Here is an 8,543-nt window from a genome sequence, read left to right as displayed (position 1 = left end):
CAGGGGCAAATGGGCTAGCCGAGGGCCCGGCAGAGCGGGTACCCCTCCTGGGGGAAGATCCTGACGGGGTCGGGGGGCAGTTCGGTTCCCAACCGGGGGAGCTCGGCGAAGCCTGCCGTCCCTCCCCCGCGTTACTTTTCCGTTCCAAAAATCTGCTCAGGCGACCTGCGCAGTCTGCCTGGGCTCTACTCTTCCATGGCTCCATCATCACCTCCCCTCCTTTTTTTTTTTTTTTTTTTTAATTTTTTTTTGTTTTTTTTTTTTTTTGGAGTCCCGCGTTTTCCCCCTATTTAGCACCCAGTGCCAAGTTTTCGGGCAGCCGGTCGGTGGCTGCCACGGGGATCCGCCGGAGCGGGGCCGCCCCGGGTGCCGGATTCTGCCCCTCGCCCGTGAAAAGGGGAGGGGGACGGGACACGAGGGACAGGACACGGGGGACGCCGGTCCGCGGAAACGCAACTTCTTCAGCCGGTGGCCGACCCGCTATCGCCCCTCCACTCGGTCCCGAGTGGAAAGGCGGCAGGGTGTCCCCAGCCCTGTCGCTGAGCGGGCAGGGAACACTTTGGGAAGGGGTTAGGGCTGTGTCGTGCGTGTCCCTCCACCCCCTCCCCATGCCTGCCGTGGGGCTGTGTGAACTTTCCGGTGGGGTAAGTTCTCCTTTAAGAAAGCGACCTGTTCCTTATGCACACTTCGGGCTGTTTGTCTGTCCGCAGCGCCCAGCCCACGCGGGGCTGGAGGCTCGCGGCCGGCACCCGAATTGGAGGGAAGTAAAAAAAAAAAAAAAAAAAAAAAAAATCACCCGCGCTTTTCAACGCACCCGTTTGCCAGGGCTCCAGCTGGGAGCCCCTCGCCATTGCTCTGAACACATGTAAGTCAGAACCGGGTGGGGGGAGCGGGCTGGGGTGTGACGGGGAGTCTGAGGCTGAGTGTGGTTAGAGAGGTGAGTAGACTATTTCATTCATTCTCATAGCAAAAAAAAAAAAGAGAGAGAGGAAAAAAGAAAGGAAAAAAAAAAAGAAGAAATGGGGTAAAAGGGGAAAGGGGGGAAAAGGGAGGGAAAGGGGAGAAAAAAAAAAGTGGAAAAAAAAATCAACAACAACCTGATAGTACAATTTAGGATAAGAAATCTTGTCCTTGGACTTTTTTTTTTTTTTTACTTTTTTAACTTTTTTTTTTTTCATATTACTTTTCGCCCAGCCCAGGGGCTCCTGACCCGCCTCAGCACCCCTGTGTCCTCAAGACAGCCGAGCCGTGGGATTTCCCTCCCTCCGTCCGCCCTCCGTGAGAGCACTTTGCTGGGCGCGCAAGTCCCGCGTGCGGGGAGCGGAGGGGAGCCCCGGGAGGGTAAGGGAACCCCTTCCTTCAGCCAAGAAGGGGGGCAGGAGAAGGAAGGGTCCCCCCCGTCACCTCCATACCCTCCTCCGCGCTGGGAGTGGGGTGATGAGCATCCCCCCCTTCAAGGGAGGGGACCCTCGGGAAAACCCCCTCGCCGGCCAGGCGCCCTGCCACCTATACACCTATAGATTTCTGGGGGTGCACGGAAAGGGCAGCACGGTGCCTGTGAGGGACAAACGGGCCGCCTTCCACGGCAGCTCCGGCGAGTGGGAGCGAGTTTTGGACGCTGTGCTTTTCGCGGTTTTCCTGCTTTTTAAAGTGAACCTGTTGGAGCGCGTTCTTCCAAACGCGGCTCGGTAGTTCTGCCTCCGAATTAAGTCGGCTTCTCCGTCCTCATCGGGAAAAGCAGGCGTGTATCCTCAATTGTATAGTGTATGTGTATATATATATATATATATACTAAAAAAAAAAAGAAAACCCAGACAAATCTACTAAGTATTTTATTATTCCATCTGGAGAAATTAAAAGCCCAGAGCTGTAATGTTTATTCTTACATAGTTTACAAAAAAAAAAAAAAAGGGGGGGGGTGGGGGAATGTGTGAGACACATGTCTCCAAATAGAACCAAAGTGCTTTCCCTTCTGGTTAAAAAGTTACATGCAAATGTTTTCGTTTTCACACTCCCTGCCACCTGTACTTCGCGGGGAAAACTTTTCCTGGCGTGAGCGATGAAGCACCAATAGTACTTATTAATGAATTAATTATTATTGTGGCTGCTGAATTGACTTAAAGTGCTTTGGAGGCCAAACCAATCCATGGTAATCAGTTACAATTAATTGCGTTTCAGCTGCTGTTTTAAACACGGTTTCAAAGGCATAGGTGAGGGTGTAGGGGATGGGGTGCCTTTCCTAGCCCCTTCGCCCAAAAATTTCCTTTTGGGTTGTGGAAACCGGCACGATGTTGTCCCGCTGCCCGCGTCGGGGTCACACAGTTGCGGGGCAGGGGGCAACTTGGGTGACAAACTCCTCTTCCTCCTGGGGGAAATGTCCAAAGGTTGAGAGACTCCTAGGCTTTGGAGGAGAGATTTCGGGGGGGAAGGGGGAGGGCAGCAGGCGTGGGCTTTGCTTGGCCGCTTTGGTCCGGAGCTTTTGTGCTGTCGGTGGAGAGGAGGAGGCACGAATTGTCAGCGAGGCCGAAGGCTAAGCCCTCTTCGGAGGGCCTGGCTGCAGCCCCTGCCTAGCAGGATTTGGAGGGAGAAGAAAAAAGGCCCCCCCCCAAGGGGACAAGCGGCAGGTGGGCCGGGGCAAGGAGCCGAGAAGCCAGGGGGATGCCCTCCGCGCCTCCTCCACGGGCCCTGCCGCTCCCCGGGTGCCGGGGGCGCTGAACTCGGGTGGGGGGCGGGGGCGGTGGGGGGAGGGCAGGGTCGGTGAGAGAAGTGGAGAGAGCTGGGCAAAGCCTCTGGGGGCGATGGGACGGGGCGGAGAGGGGGTTGCCCGGAGGGTACCAGGTGTCAACGAAGGATTGCTTGTCGTGACTTACGGTTCGCGAAAGCAAAACTGTTCCCCCCCGTACCCCCTTCAATGTGCTTTTTTTTTTTTTTTTTTTCCTTTATGGCAGTCCGCAGAAAGGCAATTGGGAAACTGTACTCCCTCCCATCCTCTCTGGAATTGGGTTGCTGGGATTTTTTTTTTTTTTTTGTTTGATATTTTTCTTCTCCCCCTCCGGCTCGTTCTCAAAGATTCACCCTCTTTTTCTTCTTTATTTTTTTCTTTCGTCCCATTGACTCTACTTAGCTTTTGCTTAAGACGGGTAAGCAAAATTCCAAACAACCCCCCCCCCATACATGCAAACAGGCCTTTCTTGGAAAGCAGTAAAACAAACAAATAACAAAAAAAAAAAAAACAACCAACCTTTACCTGCGAGAGAATATAGTGTATAAAATTATCCCTCCCCCCTTCCCGTCCCGTATCAAATACAGCTGTAATTAGATGAAAATTGAGGGAAGAGATGCATTTTCCACGTAGGAACGGAACAAATAAGGTGGCAGCGAGCGGGTGTGTAGGTAGGACACCTCGTTCCTGCTCGTCACGCGTGGAATCGTTTTCTCCAGCTGGGTCGGGTGGTGATGTTCTCGCAGAGGTGCAGGAAACAATCCCCGGCTGTCCTCTGTCACAAAAGCAGGCTGCGGTTGATGAAACACGCGTATTAACCAGCTTTCTCCCAGTCCCTCCCTATTTTTATTTGTTTTCCCTAGCTTGCGGGAACTAGGTGGCCAAAAAAAAAAAAAAAAAAAAAGATAAAAAGAAAAAAAAAAAGATGCACTTGTGTTTGTGGCAGCACTTTGTCGTCCGGGCAGCACACCCGCCTTAGATTATTGCCGGGGATTTATTTGCATGCAGCTGCAAAGCCCCAACCCGGCTGCTGACCGCTGCGCATAAAGGGGACTGCAGGGGCCGGCCCCTGCCCGGCCGCCGCGGCTCCCAGCGGGAGGGTGAGGATTTGGGGGTGGGTTTGCTCCGACACAGCCCGGGGTGGGGGAGCACAGAGGCAGCAGAGGCCGGGTCTCCAGAGCAGGCAGAGGCTGCAGGTGCCGGGTGGGGGGGACACAGGGCGGCCCCCCGCCCACAGCGGTCCTGCTGGTGCTGGTGTCCCGGGAAAAAAAAAAACAACCGGTGGCGGATCCTCGGGATTTCTCAGCGCTATTTTCAGCGCTATTTTCGACCCCCGAGGCAGCGCTGCCATGGCCTGGCCCGGCTTTCCCTCTCCCCACCGTGCGGGGATGGACGGGATCAAACCAGCCACTCGCAAAGTTTGGGGAGGGAGGCCCTTATTCCTCCCTCTGCCCCGACGTCCAGCGTGGGGATTATCGCGCTACTCCTGGGCCAGGTCACTTCACGGGGTGAGGGGTGAACCCCTTCTGAAGGAGCGGGGAAAGAGGGAGCGGACACAGTCTGGGCTGCTGGCTGGCAGCCCACACCCCCCACGCCGTCCCCCGTGGCCGCCCCATCGAACGCGGAGCCCCTTTAGATCCGGCCGGGCTGCAGAGGCACGGGAGGGCACAGCTCCCCCTCCCTCCCCACAGGGAGAGGTCTCCAACATCTTCCCCCGGGAAACTGGGGAACGGGGGCCCGGGGGGGTGCTTGGGCAAACTGGGAAGCGGCTGTGAGCTCTATGGGGCAGAGCTTGTAGGGGAGCGGGTCAGTGGTGCCAGGAGAGATGCAGGGGGAGGCAGGAGGAGATGAAACCCTTGGCAGGTTCCGTGGGGAGGGTGGAGGGGGTTGTTGTCATCTTTGTTTTGGCCGTGTTGGTTTTGTTTTCCAGGGGATTTGGGACAATAGCTGGAGTGGATTATTCGTTCCCGTAGGCAATACGTCCCTGTATGGGTTCCGGACTGCCGTCGGAGGCTGGGGAACAAAGCGGGCATCTCACGTCAAGGTAGCCGGTCCCCTCCCTTTGTTTATGCTGCTGTTAACGACGGGGCTTACTCAGCCCCGGCCTCAGCCGTGCTCTGTGGCGTTAATATTGACTCGAGACGAAAGGCAGGGCAATTAAAAACCCAAGCCAAAGCCCAAAACAGCAGCAGCATCCAGCCCAAGGCCGGTCCTTCAGGTGAAACACGCCTCCGCTGGGCTCCTGGGGCTGACCTTGTCACCTCGCCCGGCCTTCACAGAAATACACCGCTGTTGGTAAGGTTAAACACGTCCGTATTCATCCTTAGCACCTAGGGGAGACACTGTAAACCCTGCCCTTCAGTCCACAATCAAAAGGGAAAGAGCGTTCTTTTCAAATACCCACTACTGGAGCATGAGGGAATTCTCACCATGCTAAAAAAAAAAAAAAAAAAGAAAAAAAAAGAAGAAAAATCTAACAAAATAATTCTTTTTAATTACAATCATCTCAAGGTAGCAGAAACCTAAGCGTTTATTGACTTATTTTCTTCTTCTCGAGGTAGCGGATGGTATTTAAAGTTCAACATTTCACACAGCTCCTTGTTTAGTTTAATTTCCTCGACAATCTAGGTGATTTCAGCAAACCGAGTTAAGAATTTTGGTACACATTTGAGTATGGATCTGCATAAAACAGAGAAGGCGGCAGAACTGGGGAGAAGATGTTTTATCATTTTAGGAAGAGAAAGGAGTGTAAGCTTGCCTGTGTGCAGGGATGCATGTGAGAGATAGAGATAGAAATGGAGACCCTTGCACCTTACGTTTGGTCTGTGGCTTTAGTGTGGACCCTGGGACAAATATCTCTTAGATTTCTCTGAGAAATGTCCCACTTGGGCAGATGGGCCCCTGTTTTCAATGAGAGCTCCAGAAGACAAAAGAAATGTATGGTACTCTAGCACAATTCTTCTTTTTTTTTTTTCCTCCCTTTAGAAAGATTAGTTTCAGCTCTGCTATCCTGGGCCCATTTTCTGTCAGGGAAGGGATATAATAATGATCAATGCCCAGCACTTCCCATTTCTTTTATACTTGGTAAATATTCGCAATGTCTTGAACTTGGAGGGGAGGTGGAGAGATGAGCCCAAACTCAGCTTCGGAGGATGTGCCTGTTCTCTGGCTCTTACCAGCACTCACACAGAGGGAGAAAAAAAATCCAAGCAACCAAACTGACCCACTCAGAAGACCCTCCAGCCCACACCTCCCCTGCAGCCATGCGTTTGCTTTTTTGTGTTTTAGCTGCCTGCTCAGTGAAGTGGCCAACGTATGTCGGGCTACCTGGGTTTATGGAACCAGCTGAGGGTGTGCATTAGCGCTCCAGTTGGAAATGGAGCCTGGAGCTGTTGAGCAAACAGTCCCCGCTCGATGGTAGCGCAGACTGAATGCTGTATAGTCAGCTGTATGGAGCGCTGGCAGGGAAGTGGCACCGAGCATTTCCAAAACTAATAACAAAAAGGTTACTATATATAAAGCGTTTATACAGCCCACACTGCCTCAAGTTGTTTAAATTTCGGTTTGATGCACATAAATATAGCAGCCATGCGGTTCCCCATTAGCCAGTCCCTGCTTTTTTAAAATCAATTCATTTCAATTTGAAAAGGTGGCCCCCGGACGCAAGACAGTCAACAACCCTTTGGCTTTCTCCACTCAACGTGGACCTCAGGAAGAAATAGCGTCTGTCTTTGCCATTTCACACGCGTATCTCGGTGCCTTGACGTGGTGTTTAAGAGCAGGCCTGCTACCAGTGAGGGTAACCGTCCCCAGCTGGCTTCCCCTTTCTAATGCATTTTCCCCCTTTTTTGTCTTAGGCTCCTTCCGAGGAAGAAATAATTCTGCCAGGACCCCGTGCCTGGACTTTAGAGGGCACGGCACAACGTCTGATCTGAAAGCACCGTCCCTGGGGGTACAAACTCCCCTCTGTATCATGTGCCTTGCAAGAAAAGCAGCGAGGGGACACTCAGAGTGACCGGGCATCTGCCATCAAGGAGCAACAACACACTTCACACCACGGAGGAAGGTTTGTTCCCAAACCAGACACTTTGTGGTGCTCCGTGCTGGCGTCGAATTGGTTCAAACCGTCCCCGGTCTAAAATAAAGATCTCCGTTCTGGTGCGCCAGTGAGCTCATCTTGCTAAACCTTTCCTGTTTGCGTTGAAGGTATCGAGCTGACGCAGCCCCGTCTTTTCACCCCAGTGATGTGCGCAATAGGAACAATTCAGAAAAGTTCTGTTTGGCTTTATTCCCCCTTGTAGTTGAAGAAATGCAAGCTATCAGAAACAAGCCTGTGTTTGAAGGTACAGTTTTCAACATGTGAGTGGGAAACATATGTACTGGCACAACTCACCCGCTCTGTAAGGGCTGTGCTCGGATTTTGGCTTTTAATCTCAGCTCTGTTAGAGAGTGAGAGAAGCAAAATGGAAGGGAATGTGATTATTTATGCTGTAGCCTTGTGATACTCATCCTATAACCGTTGGGGAGAGAAAGAAAACACTCTGCTAAAGCTTTGGGTAAGCCTGAGTTTCAGGGAGACTCTACTCTTCGTAGGTTCTCACTTCACTGCCTGTCTTCCCTCAGTATTTGTTATATGTTTTTTTTTTTTTTTTTAATCTGCTGTTCTACGTTTTAAAGTGAGTAGAGACTAAATCCTGCTGAGGCAGAGAGCTTCCCTTCATCACAAACTGACGTTTGGAAAATGCCTACCCCCCTCAACCACCCCCTTTCAAGCCATCCTCCCCCTTTCAGGGGAGAAAAGAAAACTTTAAAAGAGAAAGAGAGAAGGGGGGGTGGGGAGAAGGAGGGGGGACCCCCTGATTCCTCAGTGACCTGCACAGCTTGGACAGACCTCCAAGTTCCCCTTCCCCTCCTGCAGATAAACCTTGTCAGAAAAAAAAAAACAAAAACAAAACAAAACACCACATGCCTAAACTTTTAACATGGCTTGGGGTTTTTACAATTTGGGCTCGATTTTAGCACTTTTAAAGGGTCAAAAAAATAAAAGGAAAAAAAAAAAGGAGGGAGAAGAAAGTTTGGATTTAACTGTTTGCTGCTAAAAAAGCACCACAACCAACCCCTCCAGCCATCACTAAAAATTACCAGCGGTCCCTGCAGCCAGCGCCCCGTCCCAAAGGCAGGGGGCCTGTGCATCCTGACAGCAGGCAAAGAGAGGTAGCTCCAGCCCTGGCTGCCAGCACCCGTGAGCCAGCGCCATGCCCGAGGGGTCCGGCCTGCTCCCTGAAGAGAGAGGCCACCCTCCTTCCAAAGGCTGCAGGGGCAACCAGCCCTGCCTGGAGGCTTTGGGGCTGGCAGGAAGGATTTTTGGTACTGCTAAAGGTATATATATATACACACACGTATATATATATATGCACACACACACAGAGATAGATATATATATCTCATACACACACACACATCTTTATATATAGATTTTTCTGTAGGTGTCTAGTCTATGTTTAAATAATCCTATCTATACACACAGTCCTCCTCTGATGAGGTCATTCTCCCATATATACGAGATTGGGTGCACGATGCCAGAACCTAATGCCAAGATTTTATCTCCGCCGATCTAAGAGCAACAGAAAGTAAACGTTAGCAGAAAGGGAAATAAATTTCACAGGGAAACATTCAACAAGGTGTCCCTGAAGCCTTCTCTCCTGCCCTCCCCAGCCCAAGTACCCATGCACTTCATGCCAAAGAGAACCAGTTCGGCGCAAGAAACTCCTGCAAGGACAGGCTGCACCCCGGCTTGTGGGGCTGTGCCTGGCTGGGACTG

At 51.8% G+C, this 8,543-nt stretch overlaps 1 long non-coding RNA gene across 1 annotated transcript; it reads left to right on the top strand.

Moving 5' to 3' along the window:
* The first annotated feature begins 721 nt into the window (after window positions 1-721).
* Window positions 722-6,888, top strand: LOC147602315 (uncharacterized). The gene is made up of 3 exons (XR_015257716.1): window positions 722-865; window positions 4,653-4,766; window positions 6,580-6,888. It is a non-coding gene; the product is annotated as an uncharacterized LOC147602315 (long non-coding RNA).
* The last annotated feature ends 1,655 nt before the right edge of the window (window positions 6,889-8,543 follow it).

The sequence above is a fragment of the Chlamydotis macqueenii genome, chromosome 1, assembly GCF_036417535.1.
Source record: "Chlamydotis macqueenii isolate bChlMac1 chromosome 1, bChlMac1.mat, whole genome shotgun sequence".
In the NCBI taxonomy this organism is placed as follows: domain Eukaryota; kingdom Metazoa; phylum Chordata; class Aves; order Otidiformes; family Otididae; genus Chlamydotis; species Chlamydotis macqueenii.
Note: the sequence above shows the minus strand (reverse complement) of the source record. Positions and strands in the feature narration are given on the sequence as shown.